Below are 26,428 nucleotides of genomic sequence, written 5' to 3' on the forward strand. Positions count from 1 at the left end.
AGTTTTTAGCTGAAGATATTTCCTTTTTCACCATTGCCCACTATGGGATTCCAAATATCACTTTTCAAATTCGAAAAGAACAGTCTTAGCGAAAGGTTTCTTGAGGGAAAGCTGTAACTCTGTGAGACGAATTAAGAGAACAGAGTGCAGTTTCTCAGAAAGCATCTTTCCAGTTTTTAACGGAAGATATTTCCTTTTTCCCCATAGCCCTCTATGGGCTTCCAAATATCGCTTTGAAAATTCCACAAGAACAGTCTAGTGAACGGCTTCTTGAGGGGAAAGATGTAATTCTGTGAGATGAATTCACAGAACAGAGTGCAGTTTCTCTCAAAGCTTCTTTCCAGTTTTAAACTGAAGATGTTTATTTTTTAACCAGTGCCCTCTATGGCCTTCCAAATATCACTCTTCAAATTCCACAAGAACAGACTAAGCGAACGGCTTCTTGAGAGGAAAGATGTAACTCTGTGAGACGAATTAACAGAACAGAGTGCAGTTTCTCAGAAAGCTTCTTTACAGTTTTAAACTGAAGATGTTTCCTTTTTCACTGTTGACCTCTATGGGCTTCCAAATATCACTCTTCAAATTCCACAAGAAAACTCTGAGTGAAAGTCTTCTTCAGCGCTAAGCTGTAACTCTGTGAGATGAATTCAAAGAACACAAAGCAGTTTCTCAGAAAGCTTCTTGTTTTTAACTGAAGATATTCCCTTTTTCACCATTGCCCTCTAGGGGCTACCAAATATGACACTTCAAATTCCACAAGACCAGTCTTAGCGGAAGGCTTCTTAAGGGGAAAGCTGCAACTCTGTGAGAAGAATGAACAGAACAGAGTGCAGTTTGTCAGAAAGCTTCTTTTCAGTTTTAAACTGAAGATATTTCTTTTTTCACCATTGCCCTCTACGGGCTTCCATATATTTCTCTTCAATATCCACAAGAACAGTCTTAGCGAAAGGCTTCTTGAGGGGAAAGCTGTATATCTGTGAGATGAATTCACAGAACACAAAGCAGTTTCTCAGAAAGCTTCTTTCAGTTTTTAACTGAAGATATGTCCTTTTTCACCATTGCCCTCTATGGGTTTCCAAATATCACTCTTAAAATTCCACAAAACAGTCTTAGCCAAAGGCTTCTTGAAGGGAAAGCTGTAACTCTGTGAGATGAATTAACAGAACACAGAGCAGTTTCCCCGAAAGTTTCTTTCCTGTTTTTAACTGAAGATATTTCCTTTTTCTACCATGGCCCTTTATGGGCTTCCAAGTATCTCTTTTCAAATTCCAAAAGAACAGTCTTAGCGAAAGGTTTCTTGAAGGGAAAACTGTAACTCTGTGAGATGAATTAACAGAACAGAGTACAGTTTGTCTGAAAGCTTCTTTGCAGTTTTCAACTGAAGGTGTTTCCTTTTTCACCATTGCCCTCTATGGGCTTCCAAACATCACTCTTCAAATTCCACAAGAACAGTCTTAGCGAAAGGCTTCTTGAGGGGAAAGCTGTAACTCTGTGAGATGAATTCACAGAACAGAGTGCAGTTTATCAGAATGCTTCTTTTCACTTTCTAACTGAAGATGTTTCCTTTTTCCCGTTGCCCTCTATGGGATTCCGAATATCACTTTTCAAATTCGAAAAGAACAGTCTTAGTGAAAGGCATCTTGAGGGGAAAGCTGTAACTCTGTGAGACGAACTAAGAGAACAGAGTGCAGTTTCTCACAAAGGTTCTTTCCACTTTTCAACTGAAGATATTTTCTTTTTCACCATAGCCCCCTATGGGCTTCCAAATATCGCTTTGTATATTCCACAAGAACAGTCTTAGCGAACGGCTTCTTGAGGGAAAATATATAAACCTGTGAGATGAATTAACAGAACAGAGTGCAGTTTCTCACAAAGCTTCTTTCCAGTGTTAAACTAAAGATGTTTCCTTTTTCACCATTGCCCTTTACGGGCTTCCAAATATCACTCTTCAATTTCCACAAGAGCAGTCTTAGCGAAAGGCTTCTTGAGGGGAAAGCTGTAACTCTCTGATATGAATTCACAGAACACAAAGCAGTTTCTCAGAAAGCTTCATTCCAGTTTTTAGCTGAAGATATTTCCTCTTTCACCATTGCGCTCTTAGGGCTACGAAATATCACTCTTCAAATTCCACAAGAACAGACTTAGCGATAGGCTTCTTGAGGGGAAAGCTGTAACTCTGTGAGACAAATTAACAGAACAGAGTGCAGTTTCTCAGAAAGCTTCTTTCCAGTTTTTAACTCAAGATATTTCCTTTTTCACCATAGCCCTCTATGGGCTTTCAAATATCGCGTTGCAAATTCCACAAGAACAGTCTTACCGAACGGCTTCTTGAGGGGAAAGATGTAACTCTGTGAGATGAATTAACAGAACAGAGTGCAGTTCCTCAGAAAGCTTCTTTCCAGTTTTAAACTAAAGATGTTTCCTTTTTCACCATTGACCTCTATGGACTTCCAAATATCAGTCTTCAAATTTCACAAGAACAGTCTTAGCGAAAGGCTTCCTGAGGGGAAAGCTGTAACTCTGTGAGATGAATTCACGGAACACAAAACAGTTTCTCAGAAAGCTTCTTTTCAGTTTTTAACTGAAAATATTTCCTTTTTCTCCCTTGTCCTCTATGGACTACCAAATATCACTCTTCACATTCCACAAGAACAGTCTTAGCGAAAGGCTTCTTGAGGGAAAAGATGTAACTCTGTGCGACGAATTAACAGAACAGAGTGCAGTTTCTGAGAAAGTTCTTTTCAGATTTTAACTGAAGATATTTCCTTTTTCACCATTGCCGTCTACGGCATTCCAAATATCACTTTTCAAATTCCAAAAGAACAGTCTTAGAGAAAGGCTTCTTGAAGGGAAAGATGTAACTCTGTGAGATGAATTAACAGAACACAGAGCAGTTTCTCAGAAAGCTTCTTTCCAGTTTTTAACTGAAGATATTTCCTTTTTCACCACAGCCATCTATGGGCTTCCAAATATCAATCTGAACAGTCATAGCCAAAGGATTATTGCGGGGAAAGCTGTATCTCTGTGAGATGAATTCACAGAACACAAAGCAGTTTCTCAGAAAGCTTCTTTCCAGTTTTTAATTGAGGATATTTCCTTTTTCACCTTTGCCCTCAATGGGATTCCAAATATCAATCTTCAAATCCCACAAGTACAGACTTAGCGAAAGGCTACTTGAGGGGAAAGCTATAACTCAGTGAGATGAATTAACAGAACACAGAGCAGTTACCCCGAAAGCTTCTTTCCAGTTTTTAACTGAAGATATTTACTTTTTCACCATTGCCCTCTATGGGCTTCCAAATATCTCTTTTCAAATTACACAAGAACAGTCTTAGCGAAAGGCTTCTTGAAGGGAAAGATGTAACTCTGTGAGATGAATTAACAGAACAGAGTGCAGCTTCTCAGAAAGCTTCTTTCTAGTTTTAAACTGAAGATGTTTCCTTTTTCACCATTGCCCTCTATGGGCTTCCAAATATCACTCTTCAAATTCCACAAGAACAGTCTTAGCGAAAGGCTTCTTGAGAGGAAAGCTGTAACTCTGTGAGATGAATTCACAGAACACATAGCAGTTTCTCAGAAAGCTTCTTTCCAGTTTTTAACTGAAGATATTTCCTTTTACACCATAGCTCTCTATGGGCTTTCAAATATCGCTTTGCAAATTCCATAAGAACAGTCTTAGCGAACGGCTTCTTGAGGGGAAAGATGTAACTCTGTGAGATGAATTAACAGAACAGAGTGCAGATTCTAAGAAAGCTTCTTTCCAGTTTTAAACTGAAATTGTTTCCTTTTTCACCATTGCCCTCTACGGGCGTCCATATATCACTCTTCAAATTCCACAAGAACAGTCTCAGCGAAAGGCTTCTTGAGGGAAAAGCTGTAACTCTGTGAGTTGAATTCACAGAACACAAAGCAGTTTCTCAGAAAGCTTCTTTCCAATTTTTAACTGAAGATATTTCCTTTTTCACCATTGAACTCTATCGGCTTTCAAATATCACTTTTCAAATTCCACAAAACTGTCTTAGCGAAAGGCTTCTTGAAGGGAAATATGTAACTTTGTGAGATGAATTAACAGAACAGAGTGCAGATTCTCAGAAAGCTTCTTTCCAGTTTTAAACTAAAGATGTTTCCTTTTTCACCATTGCCCACTGTGGACTACGAAATATCACTCTTTAAATTCCACAAGATCAATCTTAGCGAAAGGCTTCTTGAGGCGAAAGCTGTAAGTCTGTGAGACGAATTAAGAGAACGGAGTGCAGTTTCTCACAAATCTTCTTTCCAGTTTTTAACCGAAGATATTTCCTTTTTCACCATAGCCCTCTATGGGCTTCCAAATATCGCTTTGCAAATTCCACAAGAACAGTCTTAGCGAACGGCTTCTTGAGGGGAAAGATATAAATCTGTCAGATGAATTAACAGAACAGAGTGAAGTTTCTCAGAAAGCTTTTTTCCAGTTTTAAACTGAAACTGTTTCCTTTTTCACCATTGCCCTCTATGGGCTTCTAAATATCACTCTTCAAATTCCACAAGAACAGTCTCAGCGAAAGGCTTCTTGAGGGGAAAGCTGTAACTATGTGACATGAATTCACAGAACACAAAGCAGTTTCTCAGACAGCTTCTTTCCAGTTTTTAACTGAAGATATTTCCTTTTTCACCATTGCCCTCTATGGGCTTACAAATATCACTCTTCAAATTCCACAAGAACAGTCTTAGCGAAAGTCTACTTGAGGGAAAAGCTGTAAGTCTGTGAGACGAATTAACAGAACAGAGTGCAGTTTCTCAGAAAGCTTCTTTCCAGTTATTAACTGAAGATATTTCCTTTTTCACTATAGCCCTCTATGGGCTTTAAAATATCGCTTTGCAACTTCCATAAGAACAGTCTTAGCGAACGGCTTCTTGAGGGGAAAGATGTAACTCTGTGAGATGAAATAACAGAACAGAGTGCAGTTTCTCAGAAAGCTTCTTTCCAGCTTTAAACTGAACATATTTCCTTTTTCACCATTGCCCTCTACGGGCTTCCATATATCACGCTTCAAATTCCACAAGAACACTCTCAGCGAAAGGCTTCTTGAGGGAAAAGCTGTAACTCTGTTACATGAATTCACAGAACACAAAGCAGTTTCTCAGAAATCTTCTTTCCAGTTTTTAACTGAAGATATTTCCTTTTTCACCATTGCCCTCTATTGGCTACCTAATATCACTCTTCAAATTCCACAAGAACAGTCTCAGCGAACGGCTTCCTGAGGGGAAAGCTGTAACTCTGTGACATGAATTAACAGAACAGAGTGCAGTTTGTCAGAACGCTTCTTTTCAATTTTTAACTGAAGATATTTCCTTCTGCAAAATTGCCCTCTATGGGATTCCAAATATCACTTTTCAAATTCCAAAAGAACAGTCTTAGCTAAAGGATTCTTGAGGGGAAAGCTGTAACTCTGTGAGACGAATTAAGGGAACAGAGTGCAGTTTCTCTGAAAGCTTCTTTGCAGTTTTTAGCTGAAGATATTTCCTTTTTCACCATAGCCCTCTATGGGCTTCCAAATATCGCTTTGCATAATCCACAAGAACAGTCTTAGCGAACGGCTTCTTGAGGGGAAAGATAAAAATCAGTGAGATGAATTAACAGAACAGAGAACAGTTTGTCAGAAAGCTTCTTTCAAGTTTTAAACTGAAAGTGATTCCTTTTTCACCATTGCCCTCTAAGGGCTTTCAAATATCGCTTTGCAAGTTCCACAAGAACAGTCTTAGCGAAAGGCTTCTTGAAGGGAAAGATGTAACTCCGTGAGATGAATTAACAGAACAGAGTGCCGTTTCTCAGAAAGCTTCTTTCCAGTTTTAAACTGAACATGTTTCCTTTTTCACCATAGCCCTCTATGGGCTTCCAAATATCGCTTTGCAAATTCCACAAGAACAGTCTTAGCAAACGGCTTCTTGAGGGGAAAGATATAAATCTGTGAGATGAATTAACAGAACAGAGTGAAGTTTCTCAGAAAGCTTCTTTCCAGTTTTAAACTGAAGGTGTTTCCTTTTTCACCATTGCCCTGTATGGGCTTCCAAATATCACTCTTCAAATTCCACAAAAACAGTCTCAGCGAAATTCTTCTTGAGGGGAAAGCTGTAACTATGTGACATGAATTCACAGAAGACAAAGCAGTTTCTCAGAAAGCTTCTTTCCGGTTTTTAACTGATGATATTTCCTTTTTCACCATTGCCCTCTATGCGCTTACAAATATCACTCTTCATATTCCACAAGAACGGTCTTAGCGAAAGACTACTTGAGGGGAAAGCTGTAAGTCTGTGAGACGAATTAACAGAAAAGACTGCAGTTTCTCAGAAAGCTTCTTTCCAGTTGTTAACTGAAGATATTTCCTTTTTCACTATAGCCCTCTATGGGCTTTAAAATGTCGCTTTGCAATTTCCATAAGAACAGTCTTAGCGAACGGCTTCTTGAGGGGAAAGATGTAACTCTGTGTGATGAATTAACAGAACAGAGTGCAGTTTCTCAGAAAGCTTGTTTCCAGCTTTAAACTGAACATGTTTCCTTTTTCACCATTGCCCTCTACGGGCTTCCTTATATCACGCTTCATATTCCACAAGAACAGTCTCAGCGAAAGGCTTCTTGAGGGGAAAGCTGTAACTCTGTGACGTGAATTCACAGAACACAAAGCAATTTCTCAGAAATATTCTTTCCAGTTTTTAACTGAAGATATTTCCTTTTTCACCATGGCCCCCTATTGGCTACCTAATATCACTCTTGAAATTCCACAAGAACAGTCTTAGCGAAAGGCTTCTTGAGGGGAAAGCTGTAACTCTGTGACATGAATTAACAGAACAGAGTGCAGTTTGTCAGAAAGCTTCTTTTCAATTTTTAACTGAAGATATTTCCTTTTGCAAAATTGCCCTCTATGGGATTCCAAGTATCACTTTTCAACTTCCAAAAGAACAGTCTTTGCTAAAGGATTCTTGACGGGAAAGCTGTAACTCTGTGAGACGAATTAAGGGAACAGAGTGCAGTTTCTCAGAAAGCTTCTTTTCATTTTTTAAGTGACGATATTTCCTTTTTCACCACTGTCCTCTATGGGATTGCAAAAATCACTTTTCAAATTCCAAAAGAACAGTCTCAGCGAAAGGCTTCTTGAGGGGAAATCTGTAAGTCTGTGAGACGAGTTAACAGAAGAGAGTGCAGATTCTCAGAAATCTTCTTTCCAGTTTTTAACTGAAGATATTTCCTTTTTCACCATAGCCCTCTATGGGCTTTCAAATATCGCTTTGCAAATTCCATAAGAACAGTCTTAGCGAACGGCTTCTTGAGGGGAAAGATGTAATTCTGTGAGATGAATTAACAGAACAGAGTGCCGTTTCTCAGAAAGTTTCTTTCCAGTTTTAAACTGAACATGTTTCCGTTTTCACCATTGCCCTCTACGGGCTTCCATATATCACTCTTCAAATTCCACAAGAACAGTCTCAGCGAAAGGCTTCTTGAGGGAAAAGCTGTAGCTCTATGAGTTGAATTCACAGAGCACAAAGCAGTTTCTCAGAAAGCTTCTTTCCAGTTTTTAACTGAAGATATTTCCTTTTTCACCATTGCCCTCTATGGGCTTCCTAATATCACTCTTCAAATTCCACGAGAAGAGTCTTAGCGAAGGGCTTCTTGAAGGGAAATATGTAACTCTGTGAGATGAATTAACAGAACAGAGTGCAGATTCTCAGAAAGCTTCTTTCCAGTTTTAAACTAAAGATGTTTCCTTTTTCACCATTGCCCTCTATGGACTACGAAATATCACTCTTCAAATTCCTCAAGAACAGTCTAAGCGAAAGGCTTCTTGAGGGGAAAGCTGTAACTCTGTGAGATGAATTAACAGAACAGAGTGCAGTTTGTCAGAAAGCTTCTATTCAGTTTTTAACTGAAGATATTTCGTTTTTCACCATTGCTCTCTATGGGATTCCAAATATCACTTTTCAAATTCCAAAAGAACAGTCTTAGCGAAAGGCTTGTTAAGTGGAAAGCTGTTAGTTTGTGAGACGAATTAAGAGAACAGAGTGCAGTTTCTCCCAAAGCTTCTTTCCAGTTTTTAACTGAAGATTTTTCCTTTTTCACCATTGCCCTCTAAGGGCTACGAATTATCACTCTTCAAATTCCGCAAGAACAGTCTTAGCGAAAGGCTTCTTGAGGGGAAAACTGTAACTCTGTGAGATGAATTCACGGAACACAAAGCAGTTTCTCAGAAAGCTTCTTTCCAGTTTTTAACTGAAGATATTTCCTTTTTCACCGTTGGTCTCTATGGGCTTCCAAATATCACTTTTCAAATTCCACAAGAACAGTCTTAGCAAAAGGCTTCTTAAATGGAAACCTGTAACTCTGTGAGAAGAATTAACAGAAGAGAGGGCAGTTTGTCAGAAAGCTTATTTTCACTTTTTAACTGGAGATTTGTCCTTTTTTACCGTAGCACTCTATGGGATTCCAAATATCACTTTTCAAATTCCAAAAGAACAGTCTTAGCGAACGACTTCTTGAGGGAAAATATATAACTCTGTGAGATGAATTAACAGAACAGAGTGCAGTTTCTCACAAAGCTTCTTTCCAGTTTTAAACTAAAGATGTTTCCTTTTCACCATTGCCCACTACGGGCTTACAAATATCACTCTTCAAATTCCACAAGAACAGTCTTAGAGAAAGGCTTCTGTAGGGGAAAGATGTAACTCTCTGAGATGAATTCACACAACACAAAGCAGTTTCTCAGAAAGTTTCATTCCAGTTTTTAACTGAAGACATTTCCTCTTTCACCATTGCCCTCTAAAGGCTACCAAATATCACTATTCAAATTCCACAAGAACAGTCTTAGCGAAAGGCTTCTTGAGGGTAAAGCTGTTACTCTGTGAGATGAATTAACAGAAAAGAGTGCCGTTTCTCAGAAAGCTTCTTTTCAGTTTTTAACTGAAGATATTTCCTTTTTCACCATTGCCCTCTATGGGATTCCAAATATCACTTTTCAAATTCCAAAAGAACAGTCTTAGCGAAAGGCTGCTTGAGCGGAAAGCTGTAACTCTGTGAGACGAATTAAGAGAACGCAGTGCAGTTTCTCACAAAGCTTCTTTCCAGTTTTTAACTGAAGATATTTCCTATTTCACCATAGCCCTCTAAGGGCTTCCAAATATCGCTTTGCAAATTCCACAAGAACAGTCTTAGCGAACGGTTTCTTGAGGGGAAACCTGTAACTCTGTGAGATTAATTCGCAGAAAACAAAGCAGTTTCTCAGAAAGCTTCTTTCCAGTTTTAAACTGAAGATATTTCCTTTTTCACCATTGCCCTCTATAAGCTTCCAATTATCAGTCTTCAAATTCCACAGGAACAGTCTTAGACAAAGGCTTCTTGAGGGGAAAGATGTAACTCTGTGAGATGAATTAACAGAACACAGAGAAGTTTCCCCGAAAGTTTCTTTGCTGTTTTTAACTGAAGATAATTACTTTTTCAACATTGCCCTCTACGGGCTTCCAAATATCGCTTTTCAAATTCCCCAAGAACAGTCTTAGCAAAAGGCTTCTTGAAGGGAAAGCTGTAACTCTGTTAGATGAATTAACAGAACAGAGTACAGTTTGTCAGAAAGTTTCTTTTCAGTTTTTAACTGAAAATATTTCCTTTTTCACCTTTGCCCTCTACGGGATTCCAAATATCACTTTTCAAATTCCAAAAGAACAGTCTTAGCGAAAGGCTTCTTGAGGAGAAAGCTGTAACTCTGTGAGACGAATTAACAGAACAGAGTGCAGTTTATCAGAAAGCTTCTTTCCAGTTTTTAACTGAAGATATTTCCTTTTTGACCATAGCCCTCTATGTGATTTGAAATATCTCATCGCAAATTCTACAAGAACAGTCTTAGGGAACGGATTCTTGAGGGAAGAGATGTAACTTTGTGAGATGAATTAACAGAACAGAGTGCAGATTCTCAGAAAGCTTCTTGCCAGTTTTAAACTGAAGATGTTTCCTTTTTCAACATTGCCCTCTAAGGGCTTCCAAATATCACTCTTCAAATTCCACAAGAGCAGTCTTAGCGAAAGGCTTCTTGAAGGGAAAGCTGTAACACTCTGAGATGAATTAACACAACAGAGTGCAGTTTGTCAGAAAGCTTCTTTTCAGTTTTTAACTGAAGATATTTCCTTTTTCACCGTTGACCTCTATGGGATTCCAAATATCACTTTTCAAATTCGAAAATAACAGTCTTAGCGAAAGGCTCCTTGAGGGGAAAGCTGTAACTCTGTGAGATGAATTAACAGAACAGAGTGCAGTTTCTCAGAAAGCTTCTTTTCATTCTTAAAATGAAGATGTTTCCTTTTTCACCATTGCCCTCTATGGGCTACCAAATATCACTCTTCAAATTACACAAGAACAGTCCTAGCGAAATTTTTCTTGAAGGGAAAGATGTAGCTCTGTGAGATGAATTAACAGAACAGAGTGCAGTTTTCAGATAGCTTCTTTTCTGTTTTTAACTGAAGATAATTCCTTTTTCACCTTTGCCCTCTATGGGATTCCATATATCACTTTTAAAATTCCAAAAGAACAGTCTTAGCGAAAGGCATCTTGAGGGGAACGCAGTAACTCCGTGAGACGAATTAACAGAACAGAGTGCAGTTTCTCAGAAATCTTCCTTCCAGTTTTAAACTGAAGATATTTTATTTTTCACCATTGCCCTCTATGGGCTTCCATATATCACTCTTCAAATTCCACAAGAACACATTTCGTGAAAGGCTTCTTGAGGGGAAAGCTGTAACTCGGTGAGATGGATTCACAGAACACAAAACATTTTCTCAGAAAGCTTCTTTCCAGTTTTTAACTGAAGATATTTCAGTTTTCACCATTGCTCTCTATGGGCTTCCAAATATCACTCTTCAAATTCCAAAAGAACACTGTGAGCGAAAGGCTTCTTGAGGGGAAATCTGTAACACTGTGAGTTGAATTAACAGAGCAGAGTGTAGTTTTCAGATAGCTTCTTTTCATTTTTTATCTGAAGATATTTCCTTTTTCACCTTTGCCCTCTACGGGATTCCAAATATGACTTTTAAAATTCCAAAAAAACAGTCTTAGCGAAAGGCTTCTTGAGGAGAAAGCTGTAACTGTGTGAAACGAATTGACAGAAGAGAGTGCAGTTTCTCAGAAAGTTTCTTTCCAGTTTTTAACTGAAGATATTTCCTTTTTCACCTGAGCCGTCTATGGGCTTCCAAATATCCCTTTGCCAATTCTATAAGAACAGTCTTAGCGAACGGCTTCTTGAGGGGAAAGATGTAACTCTGTGAGATGAATTAACAGAACACAGAGCAGTTTCTCAGAAAGCTTCTTTCCAGTTTTGAACGGAAGATATTTCCTTTTTCACCTTAGCCCTCTATGGGCTTCCAAATATCACTTTTCAAATTCCACAAGAACAGTCTTAGTGAAAGGCTTCTTGAAGGGAAAGATGTAACGCTGTGAGATGAATTAACAGAGCACAGTGCAGATTCTCAGAAAGCTTCTTTCCAGTTTTAAACTGAAGATATTTCCTTTTTCACCATAGCCCTCTATGGGCTTTCAAATATCGCTTTGCAAATTCCATAAGAACAGTCTTAGCGAACGGCTTCTTGAGGGGAAAGATGTAACTCTGTGAGTTGAATTAACAGAACAGAGTGCGGTTTCTCAGAAAGCTTCTTTCCAGTTTTAAACTGAAGATGTTTCCTTTTTCACCGTTGCTCTCTATGGGCTTCCAAATATCACTTTTCAAATTCCACAAGAACAGTCTTAGCAAAAGGCTTCTTGAATGGAAAAGTGTAACTCTGTGAGATGAATTAACAGAACAGAGTGCAGATTGTCAGAACGCTACCTTTCACTTATTAACTGAAGATATTTCCTTTTTCACCGTTGCCCTCTATGGGAATGCAAATATCACTTTTCAAATTCCACAAGAACAGTCTTAGCGAAAGGCTTCTTGGGGGAAAGCTGCAACTCTGTGAGACTAATTAAGAGAACAGAGTGCAGTTTATCACAAAGGTTCTTCCCAGTTTTTAACTGAAGATATTTTCTTTTTCACCATAGCCCTCTATGGGCTTCCAAATATGGCTTTGCAAATTACACAAGAACAGTCTTAGCGAACGGCTTCTTGAGGGAAAATATATAAATCTGTTAGATGAATTAACAGAACAGAGTACAGTTTCTCAGAAAGCTTCTTTTCAGTTTTTAACTGAAGATATTTATTTTTTCATCATTGCCATCTATGGGATTCCAAATGTCACTTTTCAAATTCCAAAAGAACAGTCTTAGCGAAAGGCTTCTTGAGGGGAAATCTGTAAGTCTGTGAGACGAATTAACAGAACAGAGTGCAGTTTCTCATAGAGCTTCTTTCCAGTTTTTAACTGAAGATATTTCCTTTTTCACCGTAGCCCTCTATGGGCTTTCAAATAGCGCTTTGCAAATTCCATAAGAACAGTCGTAGCGAACGGCTTGTTGAGGAGAAAGACGTAACTCTGTGAGATGAATTAACAGAACAGAGTGCAGTTTCTCAGAAAGATTCTTTCCGGCATTAAACAGAACATGTTTCCTTTTTCACCATTGCCCTCTACGGGCTTCCATATATCACTTTTCAAATTCCACAAGAACAGTCTCAGCGAAAGGCTTCTTGAGGGGAAAGCTGTAACTCTCTGACATGAATTCACAGAACACAAAGCAATTTCTCAGAAAGCTTCTTTCCATTTTTCAACTGAAGATATTTCCTTTTTCACCATTGCCCTCTATGGGCTTCCAAATATCACTTTTCAAATTCCACAAGAACAGTCTTAGTGAAAGGCTTCTTGAAGTGAAAGATGTAACGCTGTGAGATGAATTAACAGAGCACAGTGCAGATTCTCAGAAAGCTTCTTTCCAGTTTTAAAACTAATTCACAGAACACAAAGCAGTTTCTCAGAAAGCTTCATTCCAGTGTTTAACTGAAGATATTTCCTCTTTCACCATTGACCTCTTAGGGCTACCAAATATCACTATTCAAATTCCACGAGAACAGTCTTAGCAAAAGGCTTCTTGAGGGGAAAGCTGTAACTCTGTGAGATGAATTAACAGAACAGAGTGCAGTTTCTCAGAAAGCTTCATTCCAGTTTTTAACTGAAGATATTTCCTTTTTCACCATTGACATCTATGGGATTCCAAATATCACTTTTCAAATTCCAAAAGAACAGTCATAGCGAAAGGCCGCTTCAGTTGAAAGCTGTAAGTCTGTGAGACGAATTAACAGAACAGAGTGCAGTTTCTCAGAAAGCTTCTTTCCAGTTTTAAACTGAAGATGTTTCCTTTTTCACCATTGCCCTCTATGGGATTCCAAATATCACTTTTCAAATTCCAAAAGAACAGTCTTAGCGAAAGGTTTCCTGAAGGGAAAGCTGTAACTCTGTGAGACGAATTAACAGAACAGAGTGCAGTTTCTCAGAAAGCTCTTTTCAGTTTTTATCTGAAGATATTTCCTTTTTCACCAATGCCCTCTAGGGGGTACCAAATATCACTCTTTAAATTAAACAAGAACAGTCGTAGCGAACGGCTTCTTGAGGGCAAAGATTTAACTCTGTGAAATGAATTAACAGAACAGAGTGCAGTTTCTCAGAAAGCTTCTTTCCAGTTTTAATCTGAAGATGTTTCCTTTTTCACCATTGCCCTCTAAGGGTTTCCAAATATCACTCTTCAAATTCCTCAAGAACAGTCTTAGCGAAAGGCTTCTTGAGGAGAAAGCTGTAACTCTGTGACATGAATTAACAGAACACAGAGCAGTTTCCCCAAAGCTTCTTTCCAGTTTTTACTGAAGATATTTCGCTTTTCACCAATGCCCTCTATGGGCTTCCAAATATCACTTTTCAAATTCCGCAAGAACAGCCTCAGCGAAAGGCTTCTTGAAGGGAATGCTGTAACTCTGTGAGATGAATTAACAGAACAGAGTGCAGTTTGTCAGAAAGCTTCTTTTCAGTTTTTAACTGAAGATATTTCCTTTTTCACCATTGCCCTCTATGGGATTCCAAATGTCACTTTTCAAATTCCAAAAGAATAATCTTAGCGAAAGGCTTCTTGAGGGGAAAGCTGTAACTCTGTGAGACAAATGAACAGAACAGAGTGCAGTTTCTCAGAAAGCTTCTTTCCAGTTTTTACCTGAAGATATTTCTTTTTCACCATTGCCCTCAAGGGGCTACCAAATATCACTCTTCAAACTCCACAAGAACAGTCTTAGCGAAAGGCTTCTAGAGGGGAAAGGAGTAACTCTGTGAGATGATTTAACAGAACAGAGTGCAGTTTGTCAGAAAGCTTCTTTTCAGTTTTTAACTGAATATATTTCGTTTTCACCATTGCCCTCTATGGGATTCCAAATATCACTTTTCAAATTCCAAAAGAACAGTCTTAGCGAAAGGCTTCTTGAGGGGAAAGCTGTAACTCTGTGGGGTGAATTCATGGAACACAAAGCAGTTTCCCTGAAAGCTTCTTTCCAGTTTTTAACTGAAGATATTTCCTTTATCACCATTGCCCTCTATGGGCTTCCAAATATCACTCTTCAAATTCCACAAGAACAGTCTTAGCGAAAGGCTTCTTGAGAGGAAAGCTGTAAGTCTCTGACATGAATTAACAGAACACAGAGCAGTTTCCCCGAAAGCTTCTTTCCAGTTTTTAACTGAAGACGATTCCTTTTTCACCATAGCCCTCTATGGGCTTCCAAATATCGCTTTGAAAATTTCACAAGGAGAGTCTTAGCGAAAGGCTTCTTGAGGGCAAAGATGTAACTCTGTGAGATGAATTAACACAACAGAGTGCAGTTTGTGAGAAAGCTTCTTTTCAGTTTTTAACTGAATATATTTCCTTTTTTACCATTGCCCTCTATGGGATTCCAAATATTACTTTTCCAATTCCAAAGATCAGTCTTAGCGAAATGCGTCATGAGGGGAAAGCTGTAACTCTGTGATCAGTCTTAGCGAAATGCTTCATGAGGGGAAAGCTGTAACTCTGTGAGACGAATTAACAGAACAGAGTGCAGTTTCTCAGAAAGCTTCTTTACAGTTTTAAACAGAAGATGTTTCCTTTTGCACCATTGCCCTCTATGGGCTTCCAAATATCACTCTTTAAATTCCACAAGCACAGTCATAGCGAAAGACTTCTTGAGGGGAAAACTGTAACTCTGTGAGATGAATTCACAGAACACAAAGCCGTTTCTCAGAAATCTTCTTTCCAGTTTTTAACTGAAGATATTCACTTTTTCAAAACTGCCCTCTAGGGACTAACAAATATCACTCTTCAAATTCCACAAGAACCGTCTTAGCAAAAGGATTCTTGAGGGGAATGTTGTTACTCTGTGAGATGAATTAACAGAACAGAGTGCAGTTTGTCAGAAAGCTTCTTTTCAGTTTTTAACTGAAGATATTTCCTTTTTCACCATTGCCCTCTACGGGATTCCAAATATCACTTTTCAAATTCCAAAAGAACAGTCTTAGCGAAAGGTTTCCTGAGGGGAAAGTTGTAACTCTGTGAGACGAATTAACAGAACACAGTGCAGTTTCTCAGAAAGCTTCTTTCCAGTTTTTAGCTGAAGATATTTCCTTTTTCACCATTGCCCTCTAGGGGCTACCAAATATCACTCTTCCAATTCCAGAAAAACAGTCTTAGCGAACGGCTGCTTGAGGGGAAAGATGTAACTCTGTGAGATGAATTAACAGAACACAGAGCAGTTTCTCAGAAAGCTTCTTTCCAGTTTTAAACTGAAGATGTTTCCTTTTTGACCCCTGCCCTCTATGGGCTTCCAAATATCACTCTTCAAATTCCACAAGAACAGCCTTAGCGAAAGGCTTATTGAGGAGAAAGCTGTAACTCTGTGACATGAATTAACAGAACACAGAGTAGTTTCCCCAAAGCTTCTTTCCAGTTTTTACTGAAGATATTTCCTTTTTCACCATTGCCCTCTAGGGGCTACCAAATATCACTCTTCAAATTCCACAAGAACAGTCTTAGCGAACGCCTTCTTGAGGGGAAAGATGTAACTCTGTGAGATTAATTAACAGAACAGTGTGCAGTTTCTCAGAAAGCTTCTTTCCAGTTTTAAACTGAAGATGTTTCCTTTTTCACCCTTGCCCTCTATGGGCTGCAAAATATCATTCTTCAAATTCCACAAGACCAGTCTTAGCGAAAGGCTTCTTGAGGAGAAAGCTGCAACTCTGTGACATGAATTAACAGAACACAGAGCAGTTTCCCCAAATCTTCTTTCCAGTTTTTACTGAAGATATTTCCTTTTTCACCATTGTCCTCTATGGGCTTCTAATTATCACTTTTCAAATTCCGCAAAGCAGTTTTAGCGGGAGGCTTCTTGAAGGGAAAGCTGTAACTCTGTGAGATGAATTAACAGATCAGAGTGCAGTTTCTCAGAAAGCTTCTTTCCAGTTTTAAACTGAAGATGTTTCCTTTTTCACCATTGCCCTCTATGGGATTCCAAATATCACTTTTCAAATTCCAAAAGAACAGTCTTAGCGAAAGGTTTCCTGAAGGGAAAGCTGTAACTCTGTGAGACGAATTAACAGAACAGAGTGCAGTTTCTCAGAAAGCTCTTTTCAGTTTTTATCTGAAGATATTTCCTTTTTCACCAATGCCCTCTAGGGGGTACCAAATATCACTCTTTAAATTAAACAAGAACAGTCGTAGCGAACGGCTTCTTGAGGGCAAAGATTTAACTCTGTGAAATGAATTAACAGAACAGAGTGCAGTTTCTCAGAAAGCTTCTTTACAGTTTTAAACTGAAGATGTTTCCTTTTTCACCATTGCCCTCTAAGGGTTTCCAAATATCACTCTTCAAATTCCTCAAGAACAGTCTTAGCGAAAGGCTTCTTGAGGAGAAAGCTGTAACTCTGTGACATGAATTAACAGAACACAGAGCAGTTTCCCCAAAGCTTCTTTCCAGTTTTTACTGAAGGTATTTCGCTTTTCACCAATGCCCTCTATGGGCTTCCAAATATCACTTTTCAAATTCCGCAAGAACAGCCTCAGCGAAAGGCTTCTTGAAGGGAATGCTGTAACTCTGTGAGATGAATTAACAGAACAGAGTGCAGTTTGTCAGAAAGCTTCTTTTCAGTTTTTAACTGAAGATATTTCCTTTTTCACCATTGCCCTCTATGGGATTCCAAATGTCACTTTTCAAATTCCAAAAGAATAATCTTAGCGAAAGGCTTCTTGAGGGGAAAGCTGTAACTCTGTGAGACAAATGAACAGAACAGAGTGCAGTTTCTCAGAAAGCTTCTTTCCAGTTTTTACCTGAAGATATTTCTTTTTCACCATTGCCCTCAAGGGGCTACCAAATATCACTCTTCAAACTCCACAAGAACAGTCTTAGCGAAAGGCTTCTAGAGGGGAAAGCTATAACTCTGTGAGATGATTTAACAGAACAGAGTGCAGTTTGTCAGAAAGCTTCTTTTCAGTTTTTAACTGAATATATTTCGTTTTCACCATTGCCCTCTATGGGATTCCAAATATCACTTTTCAAATTCCAAAAGAACAGTCTTAGCGAAAGGCTTCTTGAGGGGAAAGCTGTAACTCTGTGGGGTGAATTCATGGAACACAAAGCAGTTTCCCAGAAAGCTTCTTTCCAGTTTTTAACTGAAGATATTTCCTTTATCACCATTGCCCTCTATGGGCTTCCAAATATCACTCTTCAAATTCCACAAGAACAGTCTTAGCGAAAGGCTTCTTGAGAGGAAAGCTGTAAGTCTCTGACATGAATTAACAGAACACAGAGCAGTTTCCCCGAAAGCTTCTTTCCAGTTTTTAACTGAAGACGATTCCTTTTTCACCATAGCCCTCTATGGGCTTCCAAATATCGCTTTGAAAATTTCACAAGGAGAGTCTTAGCGAAAGGCTTCTTGAGGGCAAAGGTGTAACTCTGTGAGATGAATTAACACAACAGAGTGCAGTTTGTCAGAAAGCTTCTTTTCAGTTTTTAACTGAATATATTTCCTTTTTTACCATTGCCCTCTATGGGATTCCAAATATTACTTTTCCAATTCCAAAGATCAGTCTTAGCGAAATGCGTCATGAGGGGAAAGCTGTAACTCTGTGATCAGTCTTAGCGAAATGCTTCATGAGGGGAAAGCTGTAACTCTGTGAGACGAATTAACAGAACAGAGTGCAGTTTCACAGAAAGCTTCTTTACAGTTTTAAACAGAAGATGTTTCCTTTTGCACCATTGCCCTCTATGGGCTTCCAAATATCACTCTTTAAATTCCACAAGCACAGTCATAGCGAAAGACTTCTTGAGGGGAAAACTGTAACTCTGTGAGATGAATTCACAGAACACAAAGCCGTTTCTCAGAAATCTTCTTTCCAGTTTTTAACTGAAGATATTCACTTTTTCAAAACTGCCCTCTAGGGACTAACAAATATCACTCTTCAAATTCCACAAGAACCGTCTTAGCAAAAGGATTCTTGAGGGGAATGTTGTTACTCTGTGAGATGAATTAACAGAACAGAGTGCAGTTTGTCAGAAAGCTTCTTTTCAGTTTTTAACTGAAGATATTTCCTTTTTCACCATTGCCCTCTACGGGATTCCAAATATCACTTTTCAAATTCCAAAAGAACAGTCTTAGCGAAAGGTTTCCTGAGGGGAAAGTTGTAACTCTGTGAGACGAATTAACAGAACACAGTGCAGTTTCTCAGAAAGCTTCTTTCCAGTTTTTAGCTGAAGATATTTCCTTTTTCACCATTGCCCTCTAGGGGCTACCAAATATCACTCTTCCAATTCCAGAAAAACAGTCTTAGCGAACGGCTGCTTGAGGGGAAAGATGTAACTCTGTGAGATGAATTAACAGAACACAGAGCAGTTTCTCAGAAAGCTTCTTTCCAGTTTTAAACTGAAGATGTTTTTTTTTTGACCCCTGCCCTCTATGGGCTTCCAAATATCACTCTTCAAATTCCACAAGAACAGTCTTAGCGAAAGGCTTATTGAGGAGAAAGCTGTAACTCTGTGACATGAATTAACAGAACACAGAGTAGTTTCCCCAAAGCTTCTTTCCAGTTTTTACTGAAGATATTTCCTTTTTCACCATTGCCCTCTAGGGGCTACCAAATATCACTCTTCAAATTCCACAAGAACAGTCTTAGCGAACGCCTTCTTGAGGGGAAAGATGTAACTCTGTGAGATTAATTAACAGAACAGTGTGCAGTTTCTCAGAAAGCTTCTTTCCAGTTTTAAACTGAAGATGTTTCCTTTTTCACCCTTGCCCTCTATGGGCTGCAAAATATCATTCTTCAAATTCCACAAGACCAGTCTTAGCGAAAGGCTTCTTGAGGAGAAAGCTGCAACTCTGTGACATGAATTAACAGAACACAGAGCAGTTTCCCCAAAGCTTCTTTCCAGTTTTTACTGAAGATATTTCCTTTTTCACCATTGTCCTCTATGGGCTTCTAATTATCACTTTTCAAATTCCGCAAAGCAGTTTTAGCGAGAGGCTTCTTGAAGGGAAAGCTGTAACTCTGTGAGATGAATTAACAGAACAGATTGCAGTTTGTCAGAAAGCTTCTTTTCAGTTTTTAACGGAAGATATTTCCTTTTTCACCATTGCCCTCTATGGGATTCCAAATATCACTTTTCAAATTCCAAAAGAACAGTCTTAGCGAAAGGCTTCTTGAGGGGAAAGCTGTAACTCTGTGGGGTGAATTCATGGAACACAAAGCAGTTTCCCAGAAAGCTTCTTTCCAGTTTTTAACTGAAGATATTTCCTTTATCACCATTGCCCTCTATGGGATTCCAAATATCACTCTTCAAATTCCACAAGAACAGTCTTAGCGAAAGGCTTCTTGAGAGGAAAGCTGTAAGTCTCTGACATGAATTAACAGAACACAGAGCAGTTTCCCCGAAAGCTTCTTTCCAGTTTTTAACTGAAGACGATTCCTTTTTCACCATAGCCCTCTATGGGCTTCCAAATATCGCTTTGAAAATTTCACAAGGAGAGTCTTAGCGAAAGGCTTCTTGAGGGCAAAGGTGTAACTCTGTGAGATGAATTAACACAACAGAGTGCAGTTTGTCAGAAAGCTTCTTTTCAGTTTTTAACTGAATATATTTCCTTTTTTACCATTGCCCTCTATGGGATTCCAAATATTACTTTTCCAATTCCAAAAGATCAGTCTTAGCGAAATGCGTCATGAGGGGAAAGCTGTAACTCTGTGATCAGTCTTAGCGAAATGCTTCATGAGGGGAAAGCTGTAACTCTGTGAGACGAATTAACAGAACAGAGTGCAGTTTCACAGAAAGCTTCTTTACAGTTTTAAACAGAAGATGTTTCCTTTTGCACCATTGCCCTCTATGGGCTTCCAAATATCACTCTTTAAATTCCACAAGCACAGTCATAGCGAAAGACTTCTTGAGGGGAAAACTGTAACTCTGTGAGATGAATTCACAGAACACAAAGCCGTTTCTCAGAAATCTTCTTTCCAGTTTTAAACTGAAGATATTCACTTTTTCAAAACTGCCCTCTAGGGACTAACAAATATCACTCTTCAAATTCCACAAGAACCGTCTTAGCAAAAGGATTCTTGAGGGGAATGTTGTTACTCTGTGAGATGAATTAACAGAACAGAGTGCAGTTTGTCAGAAAGCTTCTTTTCAGTTTTTAACTGAAGATATTTCCTTTTTCACCATTGCCCTCTACGGGATTCCAAATATCACTTTTCAAATTCCAAAAGAACAGTCTTAGCGAAAGGTTTCCTGAGGGGAAAGTTGTAACTCTGTGAGACGAATTCACAGAACACAAAGCAGTTTCTCAAAAACCTTCTCTCCTGGTTTAAACTGAAGGTATTTCCTTTTTCACCGTAGCCCAGTATGGGCTTCCAAATATCGCTTTGCAAATTCCATAAGAACAGTCTTAGCGAACGGTTTCTTTAGGGGAAAGATGTAACTCTTTGAGTCAAATTAACAGAACAGAGTGCAATTTCTCGGAAAGATTCTTTCCAGTTTTTAACTGAAGATATTTCCTTTTTCACCAGTGCCATCTATGGGCTTCGAAATATCAGTCTTCAAATTCCACAAGACCAGCCATGGAGAAAGGCTTCTGGAGGGTAAAGCTGTTATTCTGTGACATGAACTAACATAACTCAGAGCAGTTACCCTGAAAGCTTCTTTCCAGTTTTTAACTGAAGATATTTCCTTTTTCACGTTTGCCCACTATGGGCTTCCAAATATCACTTTTCAAATTCCACAAGAACAGTCTTAGCGAAAGGCTTCTTGAAGGGAAAGCTGTAATTCTCTGAGATGAATTAACAGAACAGAGTGCAGTTTGTCAAAAAGCTTGTTTTCAGTTTTCAACTGAAGATATTTCCTTTTTCACCATTGCCCTCTATGGGCTTCCAAATTTCACTTTTCAAATTCCACAAGAACAGCCTTAGTGAAAGGCTTCTTGAAGGGAAAGATGTAACTCTGTGAGATGAATTAACAGAACACAGAGCACTTTCTCAGAAAGCTTCTTTCCAGTTTTGAACGGGAGATATTTCCTTTTTCACCATTGCCCTCTAAGGGGTTCTAAATATCACTTTGCCAATTCCACAAAAACAGCCTTAGCGAAAGGCTTCTTGAAGGAAAAGATGTAACTCTGTGGGACGAATTAACAGAACACAGAGAAGTTTCTCAGAAAGCTTCTTTCCAGTTTTGAACGGAAGATATTTCCTTTTTCACCATAGCCCTCTATGGGCTTCCAAATATCTCTTTGCCAATTCCACAAGAACAGCCTTAGATAAAGGCTTCTTGAAGGGCAAGATGTAACTCTGTGAGATGAATTAACAGAACACACAGCAGTTCCTCGGAAAGCTTCTTTCCAGGTTTGAACGGAAGATATTTCCTTTTTCATCGTAGCCCTCTATGGGCTTCCAAATATCACTTTGCCAATTCCACAAGAACAGCCTTAGTGAAAGGCTTCTTGAAGGGAAAGATGTAACTCTGTGAGATGAATTAACAGAACACAGAGAAGTTTCTCAGAAAGCTTCTTTCGAGTTTTGAACGGAAGATATTTCCTTTTTCACCATAGACCTCTATGGGCTTCCAAATATCCCTTAGCCAATTCCCCAAGAACAGCCTTAGGGAAAGGCTTCTTGAAGGTAAAGATGTAACTCTGTGAGATGAATTAACCGAACACAGAGCAGTTTCTCAGAAAGCTTCTTTCCAGTTTTGAACGGAAGATATTTCCTTTTTCACCATAGCCCTCTATGGGCTTCCAAATATCCCTTTGCCAATTCCACAAGAACAGCCTTAGTGAAAGGCTTCTTCAAGGGAAAGATGTAACTCTGTGAGACGAATTAACAGAACACAGAGCAGTTTCTCAGAAAGCTTCTTTCCAGTTTTGAACGGAAGATATTTCCTTTTTCACCCTAGCCCTCTATGGGGTTACAAATATCCCTTTGCCAATTCCCCAAGAACAGCCTTAGCGAAAGGCTTCTTGAAGGGAAAGTTGTAACTCTGTGAGATGAATTAACAGAACACAGAGCAGTTTCTCAGAAAGCTTCTTTCCAGTTTTGAACGGAAGATATTTCGTTTTTCACCATAGCCATCTATGGGATTCCAAATATCCCTTTGCCAATTCCACAAGAACAGCTTTAGCGAAAGGTTTCTTGAATGGAAAGATGTAACTCTGTGAGATGAATTAACAGAACACAGAGCAGTTTCTCAGAAAGCTTCTTTCGAGTTTTGAACGGAAGATATTTCCTTTTTCACAATAGACCTCTATGGGCTTCCAAATATCCCTTTGCCAATTCCCCAAGAACAGCCTTAGGGAAAGGCTTCTTTAAGGGAAAGATGTAACTCTGTGAGATGAATTAAGAGAACACAGAGCAGTTTCTCAGAACGCTTCTTTCCAGTTTTGAAAGGAAGATATTTCCTGTTTCACCATAGCCCTCTAAGGGCTTCCAAATATCCCTTTACCAATTCCACAAGAACAGCCTTAGCGAAAGGCTTCTTGAAGGGAAGATGTAACTCTGTGAGATGAATTAAGAGAACACAGAGGAGTGTCTCAGAAAGCTTCTTCCCAGTTTTGAACGGAAGATATTTCCTTTTTCACCATAGCCCTCTAATTGCTGCCAAATATCCCTTTGCCAATTCCACAAGAACAGCCTTAGCGAAAGGCTTCTTGAAGAGAAAGATGTAACTCTGTGAGATGAATTAACAGAACACAGAGCAGTTTCTGAGAAAGCTACTTTCCAGTTTTGAACGGAAGATATTTCCTTTTTCACCATTGCAGTCTAAGGGGTTCCAAATATCACTTTGCCAATTCCACAAAAACAGCATTAGCGAAAGGCTTCTTGAAGGGAAAGATGTAACTCTGTGGGACGAATTAACAGAACACAGAGAAGTTTCTCAGAAAGCTTCTTTCCAGTTTTGAACGGAAGATATTTCCTTTTTCACCATTGCCCTCTAAGGGGTTCCAAATATCACTTTGCCAATTCCACAAAAACAGCCTTAGCGAATGGCTTCTTGAAGGGAAAGATGTAACTCTGTGAGATGAATTAAGAGAACACAGAGCACTTTCTCAGAAAGCTTCTTTCCAGTTTCGAACGGAAGATATTTCCTTTTTCACCATTGCCCTCTAAGGGGTTCTAAATATCACTTTGCCAATTCCACAAAAACAGCCTTAGCGAAAGGCTTCTTGAAGGGAAAGATGTAACTCTGTGGGACGAATTAACAGAACACAGAGAAGTTTCTCAGAAAGCTTCTTTCCAGTTTTAAACGGAAGATATTTCCTTTTTCACCATAACCCTCTATGAGCTTCCAAATATCACTTGGCCAATTCCACAAGAACAGACTTAAGGAGAGGCTTCTTGAAGGGAAAGATTTAACTCTGAGAGATGAATTAACAGAACACAGAGCACTTTCTCAGAAAGCTTCTTTCCAGTTTTGAACGGAAGATATTTCCTTTTTCACCATCCCCTCTGTGGGCTTCCAAATATCACTTTGCCAATTCCAAAAGAACATCCTTAGCGAAAGGCTTCTTGAAGGGAAAGATGTAACTCTGTGAGATGAATTAACAGAACACAGAGCAGTTTCTCAGAAAGCTTCTTTCCAGTTTTTAACGGAAGATATTTCCTTTTTCACCAGAGCCCTCTATGGGCTTCCAAATATCCCTTTGCCAATTCCACAAGAACAGCCTTAGTGAAAGGCTTCTTGAAGGGAAAGATGTAACTCTGTGAAACGAATTAACAGAACACAGAGCAGTTTCTCAGAAAGCTTCTCTCCAGTTTTGAACGGAAGATATTTCCTTTTTCACAATAGCCCTCTATGGGGTTACAAATATCCCTTTGCCAATTCCCCAAGAACAGCCTTAGCGAAAGGCTTCTTGAAGGGAGAGTTGTAACTCTGTGAGATGAATTAACAGAACACAGAGCAATTTCTCAGAAAGCTTCTTTCCAGTTTTGAACGGAATATATTTCGTTTTTCACCATAGCCATCTATGGGATTCCAAATATCCCTTTGCCAATTCCACAAGAACAGCTTTAGCGAAAGGTTTCTTGAATGGAAAGATGTAACTCTGTGAGATGAATTAACAGAACACAGAGCAGTATCTCAGAAAGCTTCTTTCGAGTTTTGAACGGAAGATATTTCCTTTTTCACCATAGACCTCTATGGGCTTCCAAATATCCCTTTGCCAATTCCCCAAGAACAGCCTTAGGGAAAGGCTTCTTGAAGGGAAAGATGTAACTCTGTGAGATGAATTAAGAGAACACAGAGCAGTTTCTCAGAAAGCTTCTTTCCAGTTTTGAACGGAAGATATTTCCTGTTTCACCATAGCCCTGTAAGGGCTTCCAAATATCCCTTTGCCAATTCCACAAGAACAGCGTTAGCGAAAGGCTTCTTGAAGGGAAAGATGTAACTCTGTGAGATGAATTAAGAGAACACAGAGGAGTGTCTCAGAAACCTTCTTCTCAGTTTTGAACGGAAGATAATTTCTTTTTCACCATAGCCTTCTAATTGTTGCCAAATATCCCTTTGCCAATTCCACAAGAACAGCCTTAGCGAAAGGCTTCTTGAAGGGAAAAATATAACTCTGTGAGATGAATTAACAGAACACAGAGCAGTTTCTCAGAAAGCTTCTTTCCAGTTTTGAACGGAAGATATTTCCTTTTGCACCATAGCCCTCTATGGGCTTCCAAATATCCCTTTGCCAATTCCACAAGAACAGCCTTAGGTAAAGGCTTCTTGAAGGGAAAGATGTAACTCTGTGAGATGAATTAACAGAACACACAGCAGTTTCTCAGAAAGCTTCTTTCCAGTTTTGAACGGAAGATATTTCCTTTTTCACCGTAGCCCTCTATGGGCTTCCAAATATCCCTTTGCCAATTCCACAAGAACAGCCTTAGTGAAAGGCTTCTTGAAGGGAAAGATGTAACTCTGTGAGATGAATTAACAGAACACAGAGCAGTTTCTCAGAAAGCTTCTTTCGAGTTTTGAACGGAAGATATTTCCTTTTTCACCATAGACCTCTATGGGCTTCCAAATACCCCTTAGCCAATTCCCCAAGAAGAGCCTTAGGGAAAGGCTTCTTGAAGGGAAAGATGTAACTCTGTGAGATGAATTAAGAGAACACAGAGCAGTTTCTCAGAACGCTTCTTTCCAGTTTTGAAAGGAAGATATTTCCTGTTTCACCATAGCCCTCTAAGGGCTTCCAAATATCCCTTTACCAATTCCACAAGAACAGCCTTAGCGAAAGGCTTCTTGAAGGGAAAGATGTAACTCTGTGAGATGAATTAAGAGAACACAGAGGAGTGTCTCAGAAAGCTTCTTCCCAGTTTTGAACGGAAGATATTTCCTTTTTCACCATAGACCTCTAATTGCTGCCTAACATCCCTTTGCCAATTCCACAAGAACAGCCTTAGCGAAAGCCTTCTTGAAGGGAAAGATGTAACTCTGTGAGATGAATTAACAGAACACAGAGCAGTTTCTGAGAAAGCTACTTTCCAGTTTTGAACGGAAGATATTTCCTTTTTCACCATTGCAGTCTAAGGGGTTCCAAATATCACTTTGCCAATTCCACAAAAACAGCATTAGCGAAAGGCTTCTTGAAGGGAAAGATGTAACTCTGTGGGACGAATTAACAGAACACAGAGAAGTTTCTCAGAAAGCTTCTTTCCAGTTTTGAACGGAAGATATTTCCTTTTTCACCATTGCCCTCTAAGGGGTTCCAAATATCACTTTGCCAATTCCACAAAAACAGCCTTAGCGAATGGCTTCTTGAAGGGAAAGATGTAACTCTGTGAGATGAATTAACAGAACACAGAGCACTTTCTCAGAAAGCTTCTTTCCAGTTTTGAACGGAAGATATTTCCTTTTTCACCATTGCCCTCTAAGGGGTTCTAAATATCACTTAGCCAATTCCACAAAAACAGCCTTAGCGAAAGGCTTCTTGTAGGGAAAGATGTAACTCTGTGGGACGAATTAACAGA

The sequence above is a fragment of the Chlorocebus sabaeus genome, chromosome 2 (genome assembly GCF_047675955.1).
Source record: "Chlorocebus sabaeus isolate Y175 chromosome 2, mChlSab1.0.hap1, whole genome shotgun sequence".
NCBI classification, from domain to species: Eukaryota; Metazoa; Chordata; class Mammalia; order Primates; family Cercopithecidae; genus Chlorocebus; species Chlorocebus sabaeus.